At 47.2% G+C, this 23,460-nt stretch overlaps 1 protein-coding gene across 1 annotated transcript in view; it reads left to right on the top strand.

Moving 5' to 3' along the window:
• The window catches only part of TTK (TTK protein kinase), a 338,680-nt gene that overhangs the window by 228,534 nt on the left and 86,686 nt on the right, over positions 1-23,460 (top strand). The gene's annotated exons all lie outside the window — the stretch shown is intronic.

Below are 23,460 nucleotides of genomic sequence, written 5' to 3'. Positions count from 1 at the left end.
GTTTTTTTTTTTTTTTGGTGGACTCCTAAAACAAATTCTACTGTTCTAGGGTACAATGTCCACACCTAAAACAGGTTTCAAACCATGCTGCCACTACAGAAACCAGAAGTCGGTCTTGGACCCGCATGAGGTGTCTGTTGTCTGGGCATAGTTACAGCTCAAAAGCGTGCAATACATATGCCTGCATGCACCTGAAGGTGAAGACATTTCAGCCTTATCTTAAGTCCTGCTCCCACTGCAAGGCACATGAGCATCCTCGGTCTTCTTCCTGAGGCCATTCTTTTGAGTGGTCAACTTAGCGCTCTAAGTCTTCTCTTAAGTTGAAATCAAAGTCCAGGCACTAACATAAAAAAGCAAAACATGACTTGACACCATACTGCCATTCGGAACCTAATGAGAAGGTGCAAGGACATCACAATGTCAGTTGTATACCTTCTGGGTGTACAATTGCAGTGTCATCGGTGACACCACAGCAGATTGACACCTTCAAAGAGGCTATGCTGCAAATGTTTGGTATACTTCCAGCTCCCTCTGGTGTTCGTTCAGTCCCCAAGGAACCACAGTGCCCTCCTGTCTGGTTACCACCAGCTGATCCATCCTCATTACTGTCTGACATTTTGGGACCCGTTACAGTCCCTGCACCAGCGCAAGTAAAGACTTTCACACTGGCTCTGAGACCTCTTCCTCCCTCGTCCACATTTACACTGGTACAAACACAACCAGCTCCCAAAGCAGATCTGGCATACATACCAATATCAGACTCTAAATCTCACTTAATCTCAACCTATGGCTCAGTCTGAAATAACAAACGCAGCAAGTTGAAGGAATCCTGATTCTGACCTGGTGCCTCTGCCACGTGTGTAGGAAGCTGGCTCTGTATATACTAACTCAAAATGAAATATAGTGTGTACAGAGTCCAGGGGTTCCAGGGTTTACTGCAGTTTTGCTGTAAGTACTCGACTTATAGTTCTAGGCTCGGGGTTAGGATGTCCACATGTCTAGGTTCAGGTTGACCCCAAACGTACACCACCAGAAACACAGGGCCAGGCGGGTGCAAAGTTGGTATTGGGTTTAAAATGGGATCCTATGTAGGCTGGGGGCACTTGGAAACAGATTTGCTAGTAAGTACCCGTGACTTTGAAGGGCAGACCTGGGCTTTAGTTGAGCACCAGGGGACCACAGGTCCACACCAAACACACACCCTCAGCAACACAGGGGCAGCTGGGTGCAGGGTGCAATCACAGCGTCGCGCTTCCAATGCTCTTCAATAGGGGGACACCGGGGGTCACAAAGATGCTGCAGGCTGGGTCCATGGGTTCAGTTCCGGCAAACTAAAGGCTGGACAAGGAGGAGGGCCGCTTACTGAAGGTTGCTGTACCATGGGTGAGAATCCCCAGTGCCAAGGTGCTGCTGTTGCAGGGGTACCTTTAGGTGTCAGGTACCTTAGTCCGGTTCTCTGGCAGTCATGGGGGTCCTCCGGATTTAGGCAGCAGGCGTTGTCGTCTTGGCCAGGAGAGGGGGTCAACTCGGGTGGTCACAAGGTCTGAATGGCTGGGGACCTGCTCTGGATCAGTGGGCCGTGGGCATTGAGTGCGAAGTGGGCATGACTTGCGGAAGAGGGTTTCTTCTGGACAGGGCTAATGTCCTCTGGAGTTCTTGGTCCTCTGGTGGGCAGACAGTCCTCTGGGGGTTTGGACAGGTTGCTGGTCCTGCTGCATGTGTCGCCTTTTGGTCGCAGAGTCCTTAAAGATGCAGACAGGCCAGTAGGGCTGGTGCCAAGTCAGTTGTCTGGAGCCTTCACTGCTGGGCGGTCGACTTAGCAGCCCTTCTTTCTTCTTGTTATGAGGTCGCCAGAAATCTGGTGAGCAATGTTCATGGGATCCCTTAAATCCTAGATTAAGGGGGCGTTACAGGTGTCAGAGGGCAATAGCCAATTGCTACGTCCCAAGGGTGGCTACACCCTTCCTGTGCCCACCCTCTTTGTTGAGCGGGGCACACTCCTAACCCTACTGGTCCCTGTCCTCCAAACAAAGATTGAGGATTCTGCAGGGAGGGGGGTCACTTCAGCTCTGCTCACCATAGGGGTGGTCTAGCTGGAGTGGTCACTCCTCCCTGTTTTACCTAAATTTTCCACCAGAATCGCTCCACAAATGGGGCTTTGTCCAGGAAGCGGGCATCTCCACTAGCTGGAATGCCCTGGGGCACTGTAACAGGAGGCCTGAGCCTATGAGGCTCACCGACAAGTGTTACAGTTTCTGCAGGAGGGAGCTGTGAAGCACCTCCACCCAGAGCAGGCTTTATTTGTTGCCTCAGACAGCACAAAGGCTCTCGCCCCATGAGGTCAGAAACCTGTCTTTTAGTGGCAGGCTGGCACAGACTGGTCAGCCTTACACTAAAGGGTTGATTAAAATACAGGGGGCATTTCTAAGATGCCCTCTAGGTGCATTGTACAATAAATATAACACTGGCATCAGTGTGGGTTTATTGTGCTGAGAGGTTTGATACCAAACTTCCCAGTCTTCAGTGAAACCATCATGGAGCTGTGGAATTTGTAATGACAAACTCCCAGCCCATGTACTGATATGGCCACACTGCACTTACAATGTCTAAGAATTGACTTAGACATTGTAGGGGCATATTGCTCATGTAGCTATGCCCTCACATGTGGGTTAGTGCGCCCTGCCTTAGGGCTGTTAGGCGTGCTAGAGGGGTGACTTACCTATGCCACCGGCAGTGGTTTGTGGGCATGGCACTCTGGAAGTGGTACTATGTCGACTTTACCTTTTTCTCCCCATCAGCACACACAATCTGCAATGGCAGTGTGCATATGCTTGGTGAGGGGTCCGTTAGAGTGGCACAATACATGCTGCTGCCCTAGGGACCCTCCCTGGTCACAGAGCCCTTGGTACCTCCGGTAACTTTTACAAGGGACTTAGCTGTGTTCCAGGGGTGTGCCAATTGTGGAAACAGTGGTCTATTGTAGGGAAAGAACACTGGTGCTAACTCCTGGTTAGCAGGATCCCAGAACACAGTCAAGTCTGCATCAATATCAGGCAAAATGTGGGGGGTCCCCATGCCAAAAAGTAGCACTTTCCTACACACCCCCCTCCCAAACAAAAGAGAATGAGACTAACCTTTCCCAAGAGTCTTCATTGTCTAAGTGGAAAAACGCGGATAGGCCATCTGCATTGGCATGGACAGTCCCAGGTCTGTGTTCCACTGCAGAGTCCAATCCTTGTAGGAAGATGGACCACCTCAAAAGTTTAAGGTTCTCACCTTTCATTTGCATTAGCCATCTAAGAGGTCTGTCTGTGGTCAGTTTGAACAATAAAATGAGTACCAAACAAGTATGATCTCAACTTTTTCAGGCAGGAAACCACAGCAAAGGCCTCCTTCTCAATTGCACTCCAACTCTTCTCCCTGGGGAGTAACCTCCTGCGAATGAAAGCAACAGGCTGATCATGGCCATCATCATTGATCTGAGACAGGACTGCTCCTATCCCATGATCAGAGGCATCTGTCTGCACAATTAACTGCTTAGAGTTACTTTGATAACTGGTACTGAGCACATTGCCTCCTTCAGGGCGTCAAAGGCCTTTTGTCAGTGAAGAGTCAAGTTTACCTTTTTGGGCATCTTCTTTGAAGTCAGTTCTGTAAGGGGGTCACAATGGATCTATACCCCTTCACAAACCTCCTATAGTAAGCAGTCAAGCCAAGGAATGCCCTGACTTGGGTCTGGGTTTTTGGAGCTTCCCACTGCAGAATTGTCTGGATCTTGGGCTGTAAGGGTTGCACTTGGCCTCCACCTGCAAGGTGGCCCAAGTATACACCAGTGCCCTGTACTATCTAGCACTTAGATGCCTTGATAGTGAGGCTTGCTGATTTTAGAGCCTGCAAAACATTATCCAGGTGATCCTGCTTGGAGGCGCTAAAGACAGCAATATCATCAAGATATGCTGCCTTGAAGGACTCCAAGTCTGCAAGGACTTGATTCTCCTACCTTTGGAAGGTGGCAGGGGCATATTTTAAACCAAAGGGCCTAACAGTGAACTGATAATGTCCATCGGGTGTAGAGAATGCAGCCTTTTCTTTTGCTCTAGGTGCCAATCTGATTTGCCAGTACCCTGCAGTTAAGACAAAGGTACTGAGGAACTTGGCTGCACCTAATTTGTATATCAACTCATCTGCTCTGGATATAGGGTGTGCATCTGTCTTGGTGACAGAGTTGAGATCCCTCTAGTCCACACAAAATGTCATCTCTTTCTTTCCTTCCTTGAAATGAGGTTTGGGGGCTAAGACTACTGGGCTATCCCAGGGACTGTCAGAGGGTTCAATAACTTCTAAATCCAGCATCTTGTGGACTTCCGCTTTGATGCTCTCCTTGACTTGGTCAGACTAGTGGTAGATCCTGGTCTTGACAGGCAAACTGTATCATGTGTCTACTTCATGGGTACACAGGTGGGTCTGTCCAGGGGTCAAGGAGAGCCCTGCAAAATGCTGTGGGACTTGCCTGCAGTCAGTCTGCTCTTGGGCAGTGAGAGTGTCTTAGTAGACAACTCCATCAACTGACCCATTCTTAGGGTCATGAGAGAGAGGAGGTCATGGAGAGGTTCACTCTCTGCTTACTTATCCTCATCAGTAAGCATAAGCATGTTTACATCAGCCCTGTCACAGTTGAGTTTGAGGAAGTTCACATGGATCACACTTTTGGGTGTCCTGCTAGTGACCAAGTAGGTGACCTCACTCTTTCTCTAGGATAGGGTAATGGCCACTCAGTCCATCCTGGAGTACCCTGGGAGCCCCAGGCACCAGAACCTATACTTTCCACCCTGGTTTAAACTCCCCCAGTGCAGCCTTTTGATCGTCCCACTGCTTCTGGAGCTGTAGGCTGGTCTTGAGGTTCTTGGATGCCTTTTCCATGTACTCAGCAATCCTTGAGCGGATGCCAAGCACATAGTCCACCACATTTTGCTTAGGCTCATGGAGTGTTATCTCCCAACCTTCCTTCACAGGTGCAAGTTTTCCCCTAACAAGGTGGCAAAACAGAAGTTCAAAGGGGGGAAAACCGTACTCCCTTCTGAGGCACCTCTGTAAGTGAAAAGCAAGCATGGCAGGAAGACATCTCTTCTCCTTTTGAGTTTTTGAAGGAGCCCCATGATCATGGCCTTCAATGTCTTGTTGAACCTTTTAACAAGTCCATTAGTTTGTGTGTGGTATGGTATGGTGAATTTGGAAATCACCCTCCAGTCATTTCACATGTGTTTCAGGTAAGCTGACATGAAGTTGGCACCTTTGTCAGAAAACACCTCTTTAGGAAGCCCTACCCTGGTAAAGATACCAATATGGGCATTGGCTACTGCAGGAGCTGTAGTCGGCCTAATGGGAATTGCTTTAGGATACCTGGTAGCATGACCCACTTCTACCAGTATATATTGGATTCCTGAGGCTGTGGGTGGTTCAAGTGGACCCACTATGTCCACACCAACCCTCTCAAAGTGAACCCCAACCACTGGTAGTGGAATCGGGGTGGCCTCTGGGTGGCTCCCTGCCTTACCTCTGGCTTAGCAGATGACACAGGAGTTACTAAACCCCTTCACCTTTTGGGACCTATTGGGCCAGTAGAAATGACTCTTCCATGATTTTGTCCGTCCCAGATGCCCAGCTAGAGGGATGTCATGGGCTAGAATGAGGGGGGAACTCCCTAAAGTGCTGGGGCACTACCACTCTCCTGGCTGTATGAGGTTTGGGGGTCTCTGGCCTCAGTGTATAGAACCATATCTTCCCAATAGACCCTGTGGGAGCCACTGACATCTCCATTTTCCTGTGCAGCAGCTTGCTGCCTTAAGCCTTCAAGAGTGGGACAGGTTTTCTGTCCCTGGTACAGCTGGTCCCTTGAGGGTTCCCCTGGGCCCAAGAGCTCTACCTGATAAGGCTCCAGCTCTATGGTCTCATTTCCCTTAGGGGTTAAGACTTCTTCCTGAGAAGAGGGGTCTTGGGTTTGTTGCTGTTCAGAAGCTGGTCCCCCAGTCCTCGTGCCCTTCCTCTTGGAAGGCTGGGCCTTCATTCCAGGCTCCAGCACTTTTTTCACCCTGTGCTCGGCTTTATGCTCTAGTTTTCACACACACCATCTCGGGGATTTCCAGCATGGCCTCATGAGTTTTGAGTTCTACCTCAGCCCAAACTGAGGACTCCAGATCATTCCCTAGCAGACACTCCACGGGGATTGCAGAAGAGACACTACCTGTTTCAAGCCAGTAACCCCTCCCCATTCTAAGGTGACCATAGCCATAGGATGGACCTTAGTTACGTTGCCAACCTTGGTAACTGGATATCATTGTCCAGCCAAGTGCTGTCCTGGGGAAAACAGTTTTATGTCCGCATGGAGACATTGGCATCTGTATCCCCCAGGACTTCTACATTTCTCCCATTAATTAAGGGATGCTGTCAGTATTTGTTCATATTAGGAGGGCAGGCAGCAAGAGTGGCAACATATACCCCACCCTCAGAGATTAAAGTAGCTTCAGTGTGAACCCTGATTTGCTCTGGGCACACTGTTGATCCCATCTGGAGACTGGCTATACTAGTACTTGCTGGTGTAGTGCTAGGGGATTCTTTTTGGGAGAGGCCAAGTCTCCAGTTTGGTGAAAATTCTGTTTACCGTTGTGACTCCAGGCCTTTTTGGGATCAAAGTTTTTACCCTTGTGAAGATTGTGAAGAGGCTCTGGCCCACCCTCTTGAGCAGATTTTTGGGACCCTTGAGAACTCTTTACTTTTATCCTTCGGTGTCTTACCACCCTTTCCCTGGGAGGCTTTGTAACACCTTTCTTTTGGTCACCCCCAGTGGAAGTCTTGGTCACCCTAGTCTTGACCCAATGGTCGGCCTTCTTTCCCAATTCTTGGAGAGATATTGGACCTAGGTCTACCTGATATTGGTGCAACTTGTCATTGAAGCAGTTGCTTAAAATATGTTCTTTCACAAAAAAATATAAAGCCCATCATAGCCATGCACTCAACTTCCAGTTATCCAACCATCTAGTGCTTTTACTGAGTTGTCTACAAAATCAAACCAGGACTGGCTCAATGTTTTGTGAACCCCACTGAACCTAATTCTATACTCCTCAGTGGTGAGTCCAAAGCCCTCAATCAGGGTAGTCTTCATGTGGTCATTGGATTCAGCATCTGCACCAGTGAGTGTGAGGAGCCTATCCCTACACTTACCAGTGAATAGTTCCCAAAGGAGAGCTCCCCAATGAGATTGATTTAACCTTCTGGTTCCACAAGCCCTCTCAAAGGCTGTGAACCACTTGGTTATGTCATCACTTTTCTCATTCTTAAGGACAATCCCTTTGTGGATTTTAGGGTTATCAGAATGCTCTCCGCCCCCAACTGTTGTATTGCTGCCACCATTAATGGGACCTGAGCACATTGCTGCCCATTTTTATAGCCAGGAGCTGCCTCTCCAAGGCTAATCTTTTGGCCATCCTTGCTAAAAGGAGGTCCTCTTCATTGAGGCTGCCCTCCACGTTCCCAGAGGAGCTGGAATCCCCTTTGGGGAGACCCAGATCCAGTGAGCACTATTGTTGGAGACAAGGACCTTGGGTCTCTGACCTCCCTAGGGTAGGTTAGGAGGGGGGGGGGAGTTCATCCTCCTGATCCCTAACTTCTTCCCCATCTTCGGGGAGGTCTTCCTCCTCAGCAGGGTGTTCCCTTGTATAATGTGCCAAGAGCTCTTGGAGCTTCACCTTGGTAGGGTTGGAACCAGTTTTGATGTGTCGCAGTCAGCAGAGGGACCTTAACCACAACCATTTCCTCTGAGCTGCTCATTTTGTTGCTAAAGTTGGGGATTACATTTAGGAACTAAAATCTACATCTAGCTACTAATCCCTAACTATTGTAACTTTTTAATCTAATAAAAAGGGACTCAACCAAGGCCCTAGCAGGACTTTTACAAATTTAGAAAAATTGTCAAATAAAAAAAAAAAATTCAGTTGACTCTAAAGGCAATTTTGGAGTTTAGTCGTGTGATCAGATATTGTCTGAGTAGTCCAGCAAATGCAAAGTTGTAGACTCCACTGCTGATCCACCATTGTAGGAAGTTGGCTCTGTATATGCTATATCAAAATGAGATATACTGTGTACAGAGTCCAGGGGTTCCCCAGAGGCTTAACAGATGCTAAAGGAAATAATACTAATGCTCTCTTTTGTGGTAGTGTGGTCGAGCAGTTAGGCTTATCAGAGGGTAATACAAAGCATTTATTGTACACACTGTCTGAAAATGAGGCACACACTAATTGACTAACGCCAGGCCAACTGTATTTATATATCAAAATATATATTTTGTTACTTTATTTCTTGAACCAAAAGGATCTTGTTGCAGGTAGGTACATTAGCAAGTAAGTGTTAAGCATATGTATCAACAGCACATTGTTTAGATTTGGCAACGAAAACGGTTTACAGGCAAGTAAGACTTTTCACTTTAAGAGGTTGACAATATGCGATTTTCAATGTAGTCTTAGGGGGGAAAGTGTTGGTGCAGTTTTGTAGTAAGTACTCGACTTACAGTTCCAGTCTCCAGGGGTTAGGATGTCCACAGGTCAAGGTTCAGGTTGACCTCAAAAACACACCACCATCAGCACGGGCCGGCTGGTAGCAGAGGTCTCAGTTGGTATTGGAATTAAAATGTTGTCTTATGGAGGCTGGGGGGCCATCTGGTGGGCACGCAGTTCCCTGGGGGTGGGGGTTGGAGAGGTGCTGCTGGATGTGTCACCTTTTGTAAGCAAAGTCTTTGAAGCTGCAGACAGGCTGGTAGGGCTGGGACGAAGTTAGTTGTTGTCTGGAGTCTTCACTGCTGGGGAGGTTGGCTAGCAGTCCTTCTTTCTTCTGATTTTGAGGTTGTTCACTAGGTTGCTATACACGTGCACAGTAGGCATGAGCAGTGAGACCTTGCCAGCAGTCCAAGAAGACACTAGGGTCTCTTTGGCACAGACAATTCATGATAGACATGATGTGGCCAAATGTTATCCATACAGTTCTGGATATTATAGATTGCATGGGAAGGACTGTCAGTTCTAGTGTTATACTTATCCAACACATGGATGTATTCTACAGGTTTGTCCTATGATGTACAGGACTCCGTCTGGGATATACCCTTTGATGGGTTATGCCTCCTCAGTGGCAGACTCTACATTAGAGCCCGAAGAAGAGAGATGATGGGTTACTCTGTTCTTTTGGCTCTTCACAGGCAGTTACCACGACAATTCAAAAAGTTAAGAGGCTGTTCCATAGGGCTGACATATACACAAAGGCACTCCCCAATAAGTACACCACCTTTTCTTGCCTGTGGTCATTGGTCTGGCAAGCAGAGCACACATGAGCAAGGACATCAGTCATCCCATTCCTCTTCCCCTTGCTGCAACAGCCACCAAATGCCTTTAGGTTGCTTTGTGCATCAAATTCAAGGAGACATCAGTTGGGACAAGATCTCCCAAGACACAAGGGCTCATTCCAAGTCAGCAAGAGCCAGCAGAGCAACGTTATCCTCCAGGATGTCCTGTACAAAAAAACTGTGAAAGATCTTTGTTTTTCTTATGCCTCAAACTCCTAAAAATCCTACCACTAATGAAGCTACATAGGAATCTACTGTTTTTGAGGCCAAACCATAAAATCATCCTTGATTTCTTTGGTATATAATGTGGACTTTTTGTAGGAAATTATCAGTGAAACCGCTACAAAGCTGAATCTTCATATCACGATTACGGGAAGGGGAGCAGAAAAAGCAAGGAAGAATGCTCTCTGATTCATTTGCCCAAAGAAAGTACTCCTTGGTAAAGATGCTCTCATTAGCTATAGAAACAGTACATAGGTACTGTTCTTTTCAGGACGAACAACTCTCACCCACCCAGTAAGTGGCATGCTTCATCATTGGTCCATCCTGGCACCAGTCATTATGATCCATGTGTGAGTTACTGCTGTACAGTAGGGGAACTTGTGAGATGTTCTTAAGATTACTATTGAGTTGGGTATGGTGTGATGAGCACATTTACGCATTTGGATGGAGGGATAGACTGCAGCGAGGAATGGATGTGGACTAAATCTAGCTGTTTGTGGAGAGTGCACATTTTTAGTTTCCCAAATAGAATGTAGTGGTGGTTACAGCAACATGTTTCTGCCCAGCTGGCACCCTCAATATCGATGTTTGAGCATTCTTCTTCACCAGAAAAGCCTTTCTGCTGATAAAAATGTACCTGAAGGGTAAAGAAAAATCAATTAAAACCAGTGGTTTAAAGTGTTTGCAGATATGCACGGTTGGAGCCTTTGCCTTTATGGGTGTTATGAACTATGGGGAAGTATAGTTGAACACATCACCAGAGTTAGGATTAAAAGGAGCACAGTTCTTAAAAGCAGAATATATGGTGTACACTCTTGTGAAAAACACAAAGTGAATTCGTAAGCACTGCACACATTTCATACTCCATTCCAAATCTTTCCCTGTCTTTAGAGTTCTGTTGTCTCTACTCTGTTGAGGAGTATGGGTACAGGAACACTAAATAGTGTGACAGATGTGTTTAAAAAAACAAACAAAAAAAAAATGAATGTCATTGAAGTACTTATTAAACTGTTCATTGTCAGTAATGATTGTGGTTGCATTCAAGGGTAGTGTGTTGTTTCTTGCAGCGTCATGTATGGACCACTAAAATGTTACGATATGACAAACTAAGCCGACTATGCGCAAGTCTTGGTCGAAAAGAAGTTCTCAAGATTGGTCGCTGAGTCCCCTTTCTTAGTCGTCCCACTCCAAGTCCTTGGGACGATCGGTTAAGTCAAGGCATAAGAAGTTGAATAAAACGAAACGTTCATTGACTTCACCTCGTCCATTGGCAGACGAGGGAGTGGGAGTGTCATCAATCTGTGCTTTTCTCTGCGACCTCTACCCAACTAAAGGCATTTTTTGAGGCTTTGCGCCTAATTTTTTAGCCAGTCTGGCTCCGCTGGCGAGCCTTCGGCCCCCGCAGAGTCGGAAGGCACCTTTTCATGTTCTGCTCCAGCAGATTCAGCCTTAGCTCTGTATGGTATCCATCTATCCTTTCCTGGATTCGGACTGATGATGGTCTTATCCATTTGACCTTCTCCAGCGCAGGACCACCGGCGACGTTCCCGTGCCGACCATGCTCCTGAGCAGCACCATCGCCATCCTTATTGCTGACTCGGACACACAGCCAAATGGGTGTCGTATGACGCAGTCACTGACCGGGACCTTGCCCCCTATGACAGACCCTAAGCCTTATTCTTATGGTGAAGGTTACGGTGAGGAATGGGAGGGAACGCTGAACCCTGTAGAATGCCAGCTCCAAGACCCCATGGGCTGGTGCACGGACCTGGGTGACACCAGTGGTCTGGATACCTCCCCAGATACTGACATGCTTCCTCCCCCTACCGTGGCCATGGAGGAGGGAGCTTCATGTTCAGTGGTGGTGCGGAGAGCGGCCAAAATCTTGGACCTTGAGCTGCCTTCAGTGGCAGTCAGAACTAACCGCCTGACAAAGTTTCTTCAGCCTGGGTTTTCATTTTCTGAACCCCTGATTTCCCCTCAATGAAGCCCTTACGGATGCCCTAGTGGGTACCTGGGCCAAAGCCAGCACAGGGACATCTGTGAACAGGACAACTGCCCACCGCCCTGCACTGGGTGACCCAGGTTTCCTGACTCAACAACCCACCCTGAAAGCTTGGTTATCCACGGCTCTATGTCCCAGGGTATGTTTCCTTCCGCCCCCCCAGATAGGGAATCTAAGAGCCTGGACACACTTCGGAAGAGGAGGTTTTCTTCTGCCAGCCTGACATTGCAGTCTGTGAACATTGCATGCCTTTTGGGCTGTTATTCCCACATGTTGTGATACAGTTGCGCAAATGCTGCCACAGGTCCCAGAGGAGGCCTGTACTGTAGTTTCACTTTGGATGTCTGGTTCTTCTTGTTCCAGAGGCTGCAGAGTCTTTTCTTGAGACTTTGTTGCAAAGCAGAGCTGCTGCTCTCAGGAATCTTGAGTCTTTATGGAAGGCAAGATGTCCTCCTGGGTTTCTGGGACTCTCCGCTGCAGGACAACTAGTCGTTTTGGGCAGAGTCCATTGAAGTCAGCAGGCAAGCTGGTGGGGCTGGTTCCAGTTCAGCTGCATCTTTTCCTCTTAGTCAGGCATGACTCCTCTGTGTCCTTTTCTTAGTAGGTCATCAGGATCTGATTTCTAGGGCCACCTAAATACTCAATTTAGGGGTGTTACAGAGAGCGCCAGGCGGTAGCCCATGGGCTTGCCCACCTTTAGGGTGACTACAATCTTTCTTTGACCACTTCCACTGGGATGTAGGCATGACCCTAACCCTAACCCTAGTGGGCTAATTCCTTCAATATAAGATTGAGGAATTAAAAAAGTAGTGCCCATTTCAGCTTGTCCACCTTAAGGGTGGGACTGGCAAGAAGTCGACACACCTCCTAATCTGCCTAAGTTTCCTGTTTGTGCTTCTGGAAGTAGAGTCAGGGCAGAGAGATCGGTCATCTCCACCATCTGCACATATCCTGGGCCGCATTACAAAGGCAACAAGGCCTTTGAAGCTTCCCGCCCTGGAATGTCTGACCTGCCTGGATGAGGGGATAACGCCCTCGCTCTGGGCAGGCTTTTGTCTTTAGCTGGAAGGTTTTCAGGGGGCACCTCTAAGTGGCCCTCTGGGTGCAGTTATTAATAAATCCCTCACTGGCATCAGTAAGGGTTTATTAATCTGAGATGTTTGATAACAATCATCCCTATATTCAGAGGAGCCATCATGTAGCTGGGAAACTCGTAGTTACCAGTGTCCAGCACATGCGTTAAAAATGGCTTCCCTGGTCACTTACTAAGTCTGAGAATTTACAAAGACATAGCCAGGGCATATCTGCTTGTGCAGATATGTCCTCACATGTAATATAATGCACCTTGCCTTAGGGCTGCAAGGCCTGCTAGGAGGTGACTTACATATATTGCATGCAGTGCTTAGGTGACATGGCACACAGGCTGTGTGCTATGTCGTGTTTTCCCTTTTGTCTGCACCAAGACACGCACCATGAAATGACAGCTTGTCATGTGGTTGGTCAGGAATTCCTTAGAGTGGCACAATTTCCTTAGTACCCCAGGCCCTAGGTACAGAGGATATCACTTACTAGGTACTGGATGGTTGCGCTGGACTCTGAGGACGTGTATTTCCATATACCTATCCTGCTTGCCTACAAATGTTACCTGTGGTCACAGTAGGCCACGAGCAGTTTACTGTGCTCCCCTTTAGCCTTACAAGCACCCTTCGGGTGTTCACCTCTGTGATGGCGAGGGTCGCAGGTCATCCACACAGATGGGGTTTGTCTACCCCTACCTCGACGACTGGCCGCTGAAGGCGGGCTCACCCCAGACTATCATCTCGCACCTCCAGACTACGGCGGACCGCCTGCATTCGCTGGGGTTCACATAAATGTGCCGAAGTAACACCTGAATCTCTCCCAGACACTCCCTTTCAGAGGAGCTGTTCTGGACACAGTGCAGTTTCAGGGTTATCCTTCCGTGAGGTGAGTCCTGGATATTCAGGCTATAATACCAATGTTTAAGCCACTATCCAGGATTTTGGTGCGAGTGACTTGCAGGCTGCAGGGCCTCATGCCCTTTTGCATCCTTCTTGATAACAGATGGCATATACGGGCTATACAGTGGAGCCTGAAGTTCCTGTGCGCAGCGTCAGGGAAATGTCTCTGACACAGTCCAGATTTCGGAAGGAACTGAATGAGATCTGCATCAGTGGCTAACGAACCGCGATTTGTTCAGAGTACGATTGCTTTCCCTTCCCCAGCCAGTTCTGACAGTAGTGACAGATGTGTCACTCCTGGGATAGGGTGGCAACCTAGGAGAGGTGGAGATCAAAGGCCTCTGGTCTCTGACAGAGTACAGACTCCACATCAACTTGTTTGAGCTCTGGGAGATATGGCTAGCATTGAAAGCATTTCTTCCCGCTCTCAAAGGGAAGGTAGTGCAGATGTTCACGGCCAACACGACTGCCATGTAGCACTGCAACAAGCAGCTCTTATCCTGAAGCTCTGTACCTCTGGACATGGCTTGGACAACAGAGCATTTCCCTGGTAGTTAAATTTCTGGTGGGGTCTTTGAAGTCGATCACGAATGGCGTCTCCATCCGGAGGTGGCGCAAGGCCTCTTGCAGCAGTGGGGAGAGTCTTGGTTAGATTTGTTTGCCTCCGCAGAGAACGCACAATATCAGCAGTATTGCATGTTGAAGATTCCAAGGCGGCTATCACTCTGCGACAATTTTTGTCTTGAGTGGCCTCCTGTACACCTTTCCAACCATACAACTTCTGCCCAGAGTTTTCAAGAAGATCAAGCTGCCATGCCCAAGTAATCATTGTGTCGCCAGACAGGGCACAAAGAGTTTGGTATCACGATCTACTGAGCAAGGCCATTGATCCTCTGATTAGACAGCCCATTCGGGAGGATCTTTTGTCACAGCAGCAGGGGTGGGTTCTCCACCTGAAACTGATTAGTCTCCACCTTCTTGTGTGGAGATTGAGCGGCGGTAGTTGATAGCTTTTGACCTTCTGCTTGAAGTCTGTAACGTTTTCTTGGCAGCCAGGCGTCCCTCCACCAAAACGATGTATGCCTGTTGGAAGAAATTTGTGTCATGGTGCACAGACCAGTCTCTTGACCCTCTTTCTGTCCTTCTTTCTGAGATTCTGTTTATCCTTTCTCCGGCCCAGTAGGGCTCTGCTATGGGCACTCTCAAAGGTTATCTGTCTGCCATTTCTGCCTTTTTAAGGTTGCCTGATCAACCTTCCCTTTTTAAATCTCCTATTGTAAATAGGTTCCTTCAAGGCCTTACTCATGTTTCCTCCATCTCCATTCATTATGCCCAAATGGGATTTGAATTTAATTTTGACATTTCTGTTGTGCACTCCTTTCGAGCCTCTCCACAATTGTCCTCTTAGGATTCTCACTTTGAAGGCTGCCCTACCTTTCCATATATCCTGACAAAGTGGTGCTTCAAATTAGGGCCTCTTTTCTGCTAAAAGTGGTTGCACCCTTCCATGTACATTTTGCCTACTTTTTATGAACCCCAACAGCCTTCTAAGGAAAAGGAGAGACTCCATTGCCTGGGCCCAAAAAGAGCATTGGCATTCTACCTTGTCGTTCCAAAGAGTTCCAGCTGGACGATCAACACGTTGTTGGTTATGTAGGAGCGAAGAAAGGTTGGGCAGTGCAGAAGAGAACCATCTCCAAATGGGTCTTAATCTGCATTAAAATATGATACGCTCTGGCTAAGAGGAAACCCCCTGATTTGTGTGCTCATTCTACCAGAGCTAAAACACATTGTGTTAGCACGCGGAGTGTCAGTCCTTGACATCTGTCAGGCGGCAGCATGGGCATCCCTGCACAGGTTTGCCAAACACTACTACCTGGACAGTCAGGTCACTAGGGGTGGACATTTTGAATGTTTTTTCCTGCAGGAATTACTAGTGTGGTTTTACTTCGCAGACCCACCTCCATGGATGGTATTGCTTGGGTATCTGTTATAAGGTAAGGAATCTGCAACTAAAAGTCTGTCAGATGAACATGTTACTTACTGTTACTAACGCCTTATCTGGTAGAGACAATATCTAGTTGCAGATTCCTTACTGAGCCACCCATCCTCCCTGCTCTGCGAACTGATTTCTAGGGACATGGACTCTCCCTTTCAAGGCCTTAGTTTTGCTGCGCCAGTAGTCATTTTCTTTATGGCTCTCAACTTCTGGTGTGAAAAGTCATGAAAAGAAACTGACATCAGCGTGCCTCATAAAAGGGATCCACAACGTCATAACCAGCGTGGACCACGGTCGCAGAGCTAATCAGCGTCACATGATGGCGCTCCGGGGTAGTGCTCTCAAAATCTTCTGGATCCAGTCTGATGTCTGGGGGGAAATTCAAAGTTAAGAAATCAGCAACTAGATATTGTCTCTACAAGATAAGGCATAACTGACGGTAAGTAACTTGTTCTTTTTGTCCGGCAATTAGAAAAGTGTTTTAAATGGAATGTTTTTACATGTATTGTACACTGTGTTATTGCTCCGGTTTTGCATGCCATGCAGCTTCCATAACGAAAGTGGCCTAAAATAGGTTGAAGACCAAAGCTTTCTGTTATGTAATCAGTGTTAGTTTCAATATAAGCTTTTACCAGCGTATACTTCAGACATTTGACCGTGTTCAAAAGTAAACATCGGTTTCCTTAGACCTTAAGATTTTCTCGGTATTCCAAAAACCCCATTGTTTAGGAAATATTTTCTGGATTTTGTTGGACTCTGTCCCAAAAGTGGAGTAAAACACTAGTTTAAACTCCTTTGGTCGAGTTCTTTCTGTTAGAAGAGCCTCATGATTGTTATACTATGCTCTTTTCATGGATCTTTTTAATAATCTATGTGGGTAACCTTGTGTTTTTAGTTTTTCAGAGTTTGTTTGCTTCTAAGACATAATCTGTATTTTTGTAACAATCCGTGCAAAGCGTGATAACTGGTTGAATAGTAAGTTATCCTTCAGATTTTGGGACAATGGCTATTGTATCAGTGTATTGTGAGCAGTTGGTTTTGTAATTAGGATGGTGTTCAATAATCTGTTCTTCTTTAAAAATGGTTAAGTCAAAAAAGGCTAAAGAGTCATTTCCTGACTGGATTGTAAAGGCAAGATTGCTAATCAAAGAATTCACCCAGTCAAAGAATTGCTAGTGACTCAGTATCACTATGCCAAATTGGTAAGCCATCTACGTAAGAAATCCATTTGTAAATATTCCTTAAAATGGATTTTGTTTCTTAAAGATAGTTGGATTCAAAGTCTGCTACACAGGTAGTAATATCTGGAGCAAATATGGCTCCCATTGCAACATCCTTCGTCTGTCCAAAAAATTGTTGTTCAAAAATGAAATAGTTCTTGCAAAGCGCAATGCTGGTGTAGTGTAGAATAAAAGATGTTGGTTGGTACTCTGTGAGCGTGGTCTTTAGTCGAGTGCTTTGTAGGTTTCCAGAGTGCAATATTTTGGCTAATAGTGTACAGGCTCTCAATGTTCTTTGTGACCAATAGGTTATGCATGTATCAAATGGAAGCCCTTTAGGTGTGGTAATCACTGCAGTGCTGTCTTTAACATAAATACAGCACAAATCTTGTAAACATCTAAGATTTTACCTTTTTTTGACGGTCTAAGGATAGATTCACACCCAGAAAGATTGTACGTCCTGGTGGTTCGGAGATATTTTTATGAATTTTTGGTGAAGTATATTTGGCAGGCACAGAATAATTTGTTCTGCTCAAGGACGCAAGTTCTTTATCGCTAAGCCCAACCTTCATTTAATGCTTGTTTAGTTAGACAATATTGTTCTGGATATCTGTTGACCGATCACAGCTCTGTTTTTTTTTATAATCAGTTTGTCTCATTGTCTCCTTATCTCTTTCTTATAGTTTACAGTTTCTGAAAAGCAATTCCTCCCCCTTTATCTGCTGGCTTGATGATGATGTCAGGCATGATTTGCAAGTTTGTTTATAGCTGCATATTGAGTCTAAGGCATGCTAATTTGATATCATGATCTGTGTTGAAATGTGATGTATTTCATTCAAAACATTTTCAAAGATGATCATGTCTTTGGTTACATCACTGTTTGAAGGAAACAAATTAGATGAATAATGTAGTCCAGTACTATCAAGATGTCTGGTAGACGTCTGTCAAAAGAAATGCTTAAGTCACATCGTTGTGAAAAAAATGATAAAGCTTAATCCTGGCCTGGCAGTTTGGGATGGATTTTTCCCATTGAAGCAGGGTCAAGACTGAGTTGTACATGGCTGGTCTAAGCTGAGTTGGCATGGTGTTTAAAATAACGATGGACTGGGATGTTATTATCAGTGGCTGGTATTAATTTAAGGATTCCATCAATCACTTTTCTGTATACTCTTACGTGTCAGCCTAAGTGGGATGGGTATGCCCAGACGTGGGTCCTGTGCACACTGTCACTAGATCCAAGCAATACCTGGCTGATGAGCCCTAACTAGGGTGAAACCAGTTCTGCATAGCAGAGTTCATTATTCGAAGGTCGTCCCGTTCGTAGTTCAGAGACCTCTATGGCATTTGAGTATCTGATCCTCATTTTCTTCAATCCTTTGTTTTCTCCAATACACCACGTTGCCCTCAACTCTGTCTGATTTCTCCCATCAGTCTCCCATTTGTCTGTTGAATGTCACACTCCCTTTTAGTGATCATTTGTTCAAAGTTGGCTTACATGTTGGTTTCATATATTACATCTTACAAAAAAAAAACTTAAAAAATGTCATATAAAGAATCATTAAAAGAGCTAGCTTTGTGTTAACAATCGGTCCTGGATGTCTGAGATGGCAATGTTCCTAGCTGAACCACTGCCAATTTCCTAAAGGGTAGCCAAGGTTATGTCTGATAGAGACTTTTAGCTGCAGATTCCTTACCTTTGAATTCCCTGGCGTCGGCTTCGAATCTGGAATCTTTTTGCTGAGCAATACCCTGTGTGCGGCATCATTTGGTTCCGCATAAGTTGTCCGGCTCTGTGTGGCTTCATTAGCATCGTTGGTGCCGTCTAGACATCACAGTCGTCTATATAGACACCGCCTCTGCGCACGTACGTCAGTTCTTGTCCTTACATGCCGGTTAAGTGCAGATCCAGGATCGAGCTGCCCTTTGCCTTTTTTGGCAAGGCTTTTTTTCAATGTTTTGTCGAGGATTGTTGTTGTCTGTGCGAGGGATATGTCCTCTAGGAAGACCAACTGGTTCAAGCAGTGCGGCGACTGCCATCGCGCGATATCTGTGACGGACCCCCATGAGGTATGTCTCTGATGCCTCGACAGGGACCACGACTCAAAGTCGTGATCCAGCTGCCGGGCCCTGCCCAAAAGCTTCGAGGGAGCGGTCCCTAAAGCTCATTGCGGCCTGGCAGATGACTTCGGTCAGCACGACTCCTCGGAGGCCGCGGAACCAATCCAGGAGCCCCAAGTTCTCTTCGTCCCATTCCAGGTCCTCGGGGAAGAGGCACAAAAAGTAGCAGTCCAAGCAGAGTTCAGCTTCGCCACGCCCGTCTACTGACGAGGCATCTTGGGAACGTCTATGTTCCGAGCACGGTTGCGCGGAACCGTTGCCAGGTCCAAATCCGCGTCGCAACTGCCCCTCCGACCACCCCTCATTTAAAGGAATTTTATGAGGCTGCGCGCCTTGTATTTGGGTGGGCTGACCCCTCGGGTGGGTCTCAGATAGTGGATCCGGACCAGCGCTGGCTTCTCAGTCAGCCGACTCAGGGGCAGGGCCTGACGTCGACGCTCCCTCTAGCACCCACTGGTGGTGGTAGTCCCAACCTCATTCCTGATGAGCCGGAACGACATCGTACGGCGCAGATTCAGACTTCGACGGTGCTGATTAGGCCCAGATCAGTGCCTGAGGCTTATTTTGAACAACCAGGCACAGGTGAGGAGTGGGAGGGGTCTAAGGACTCTTTAGAATACGGATTGGAGCATGAACCGGGCTGGTATGAGGATCTAGGGGAAGCCAGTGGACTGGATACTTCTCCAGATGCTGGCATTCTCTCTCCTCCTGCTGTGGCTATGGAGGAGATGGCATCTTATGCCATAGTGGTGCGTAGAACAGATGAAGTCTTGGACCTAGACTTGCCTACGGTGCCAGTCAGGACTAATCTCCTGACAGGTGCTTAAGCCGGGGGTTGCTACATCAGAGCTGATGTTACCCTTGAATGAAGCCCTCACAGATGTCCTTCTGGGAACATGGTCCAAATCCAGTACTGGGGCTCCTGTGAATAGGGCAATCGGCCACAGGCCAGCTCTAACTGACCCTAATTTCCTCACCCAGCATCCCACCCTGGAGAGCTTGTTGGTCCAAGCCACCACTTCCTGTGGTGCCTTCCCTTCCGCTCCCATGGATACGGAATCCAAGAGGCTGGACCAACTTGGGAAGATGTTTTCTTCCTCCAGGCTGGCATTGAGGTCAGTTAACACCTCCAGCTTATTGGGCCGTTTTCCCCATACTTTATGGGATACAGTGGCACAGGTGCTGCTCCAGGTCCCGGAGGGCGAACGGGACACTCACCCAGGCTGTCAAGGATGGGAGAGATGCAGCCTAGTTTACTATCAGGTGTGGCTTTGACACGATCGACTCGCTGGGCAAGGCGATTTCTTCCACAGTGGTCCTCCGCCACTCCTGGCTGCGTACCACTGGGTTTTCGGGGGCTGTCCAGTGGACCTTGATAGACATGAGTTTTGAAGGCACACACCTTTTTGGTGAAAAGGCAGACTCTGCGCCTGAGAGATTCTAGGATTCTCGAGCTACGACCAGATCCTCGGGTCCTTCAGCACCTGTTCGCCAGCAGTCTATTGCCCCTTTCAAGGCTTCGGGAGGGGTGCAGTGCCACGCCAACAACAGGTTACCCGCCATCGTTCGGCATCACAGCATCCAGTGTGAGGTTGTGGTACCTTCAGACCCAGAGGATCTAACTAGAGGTAGGCCACCACCCGGTCCCCTTCTTCAATGCCCAAGCCCACCTAGCATGGATCTGCAAGACCATGTCTGTCCAGTTGGAGGGAGGATTACATTTCATCTCTTTCACTGGCAGTCCATAACATCGGACAAATGGGTCTTGCAGATCATACAGAAGGGTTATTCCCTCCCCTTCCAGTCTCTCCCTACATCTATTCCTCCGGTAAAAGAACAGCTGATGGAGGATCATTTGATCTTTCTCTGCAAGGAAGTTACAGCTCTCTTGGCCAAGGGAGCCATAGAAAGGGTCCTGATATCAGAAGTAGGCAGTGGTTGTTATTCCTGCTACTTTCTGATTCCCAAAAAGAACCAGGGTCTTCGCCCTATTTTGGATTTAAGGGATGTCAGTCTCCTCCTCAGAAAGGAGAAATTCAAGATGCTCACTCTTGTTCAGATCTTGTCTGTGTCAGGAATCCCCAAGATGCTTCCTGCGTGATCTGTCACCGTCCCCAGGGATTAGGGTTAAATCATAATAAGTAAACATAATGTGCTGTGTTACACAATTGGTTTTATCAATGCTTGTTTCCCAATACTTGTTTGCTAATGTGAGCAGGTGTAGACATGTGCTTCTAATTGGGTGTGGTGTAGACATGTGCTTCTAGCTTGGTGTGGTGACTCATCCACATGTGGAAACTCTGCTGCTTTCCTGATTGGCTATAAATGGCAGAGTGAAGCATGCCTCCCTGCTTGGCTTTGTTTTGCTTCCTGATCTCAGCATCTGATTTGGCTGTCCAGGCCCTGCTGTCATCTTCATATTCGCTACTTGAGGCAATACTTTTCTTCGTTCCTGTACCAGCTGACACCAGACATTCCTCTAGCACTCCGGAAAAGACTGCAGCTAAGTGACTAGTATTCTCCAGGGAGTTTGTTTTTTGAGTGCCACACTTTCCTAGAACAGCTGGTGTATTTCACACCTCGTTTTTTGGCAGAGTGCTTAACTTGAAGAGACAAATGCATTTCCGAACATTCTACATTATTATTGTAGTTACTTAACTAAATGTGCTTGAGGAAATCTGCTTGAGCTCAACTACTACAAAAAGTGACCGTGCAATTTTAAAAGAGCATTTACGTGGCTTTACTTTCTCTAATAGAATAACTCTTGGATTTAAATTGTGTCATTCATGCCTCTGTTTCAGGTTTAAGGAATTTGCTTTTGAAGGGTTTTTCATGCACACAATGAAACCAAACCAAACTGTGCCACCCTAATTGTTTAAACTCAGAGTGGACATTTGTATTTCTTGGATTGTTTTTGTTCCTTTTAGTTTAACCCTATGCATGCAGGAAAGTTATACATGATCTAATTAATGCCCTTGTTTGTCTTTCTTGTGCATGATAAGTGCAACCACAGTTCTAATTGTAGTGTGCAACAGTGAATCTCTGTGAAGCCAGCCCTAGTGTTGCAGTACTTATTGTTATGGTACTTCATTTGGGTTTTTGGTAATGCAGTCTTAGTAATTGTGCCAACAGTTATTATTATCCCAGAAAAGTGCTGGAGCATCCCGGTGTTCTTCTACCGCTCCCGTGCCCATATCAGAAAGAGAGATTCAGTTTCAAGGAAGTTGAGTGCACTAGCTCTTCTATCACTCTGTCAACAAAAACCTCCCTCCTTCCCCGCCCCCGAAGATACAGGATGCCTGGCTAGCCCAGCAAGATGTTGCAGTGTTTTGTCTTTCTCTTCCACTCCCCCTTTCGTTTTGGGACACCTGCCGGGGTTTCTGTGTCCACCAGGAAGTGCCGAGAGGTGTTCCAGGAGGTCGGGGGCATACCATTGCCCTTGCAGGCATCCTGAGTTTCAGGTGAGTGTCCCCGTCTCAACAGTCTGCCCTAGACCAAAGAAGACTGGATGGTAGCGTTGGACTTGCAGAATGCATATTTTCACATCCTGCCTGCCCACAGGCGTTACTTGCGGTTCAAGGTGGGCCACGAGCACTTTCATTTCACTGTGCTCCCCTTCGGTCTCACCAGTGCTGTTGAAGGCTCCGACGCCCCAGGCTCTCGTCACCCACCTTCAGACTACGGCGGACCTCATGCATTTGCTGAGGTTCACTATAAACTAAATCTCAGACGGAACTGCAAAAGTCCTGCAGTGGTAGTTAGTGAACAGCGATTGGGTCAAAAGTAGACTCCTCTCCCTTCCCCAACCAGATCTCACAGTAGTGACAGATGCGTCACTTCTGGGATGGGGCAGCCTTCTGGGCGAGACACAGATCGGGGGCCTCTGGTCTCCGGCGGAGTCCGGGCTCTATATCCAATTATTGGAGCTCCAGGCGATTGTAGGAAAGTACCATCTTGCCTGGCATGTTACCCCCATATTTCACTGTATATATGTTGTTTTAGTTGTATGTTTCACTGGGACCCTGCCAGCCAGGGCCCCAGTGCTCATAAGTGTGCCCTGTATGTGTTCCCTGTGTGATGACTAACTGTCTCACTGAGGCTCTGCTAATCAGAACCTCAGTGGTTATGCTCTCTCTTTGCTTTCCAAATTGTCACTAACAGGCTAGTGACCAATTTCACCAATTCACATTGGCATACTGGAACACCCTTATAATTCCCTAGTATATGGTACTGAGGTACCCAGGGTATTGGGGTTCCAGGAGATCCCTATGGGCTGCAGCATTTCTTTTGCCACCCATAGGGAGCTCTGACAATTCTTACACAGGCCTGCCACTGCAGCCTGAGTGAAATAACGTCCACGTTCTTTCACAGCCATTTACCACTGCACTTAAGTAACTTATAAGTCACCTATATGTCTAACCATTACCTGATGGTTGGGTGCTAAGTTACTTAGTGTGTGGGCACCCTGGCACTAGCCAAGGTGCCCCCACATTGTTCAGGGCAAATTCCCCGGACTTTGTGAGTGCGGGGAC

This window comes from Pleurodeles waltl, chromosome 5 (genome assembly GCF_031143425.1).
Source record: "Pleurodeles waltl isolate 20211129_DDA chromosome 5, aPleWal1.hap1.20221129, whole genome shotgun sequence".
NCBI classification, from domain to species: domain Eukaryota; kingdom Metazoa; phylum Chordata; class Amphibia; order Caudata; family Salamandridae; genus Pleurodeles; species Pleurodeles waltl.
This window is presented reverse-complemented; position numbering and strand designations above follow the sequence as displayed.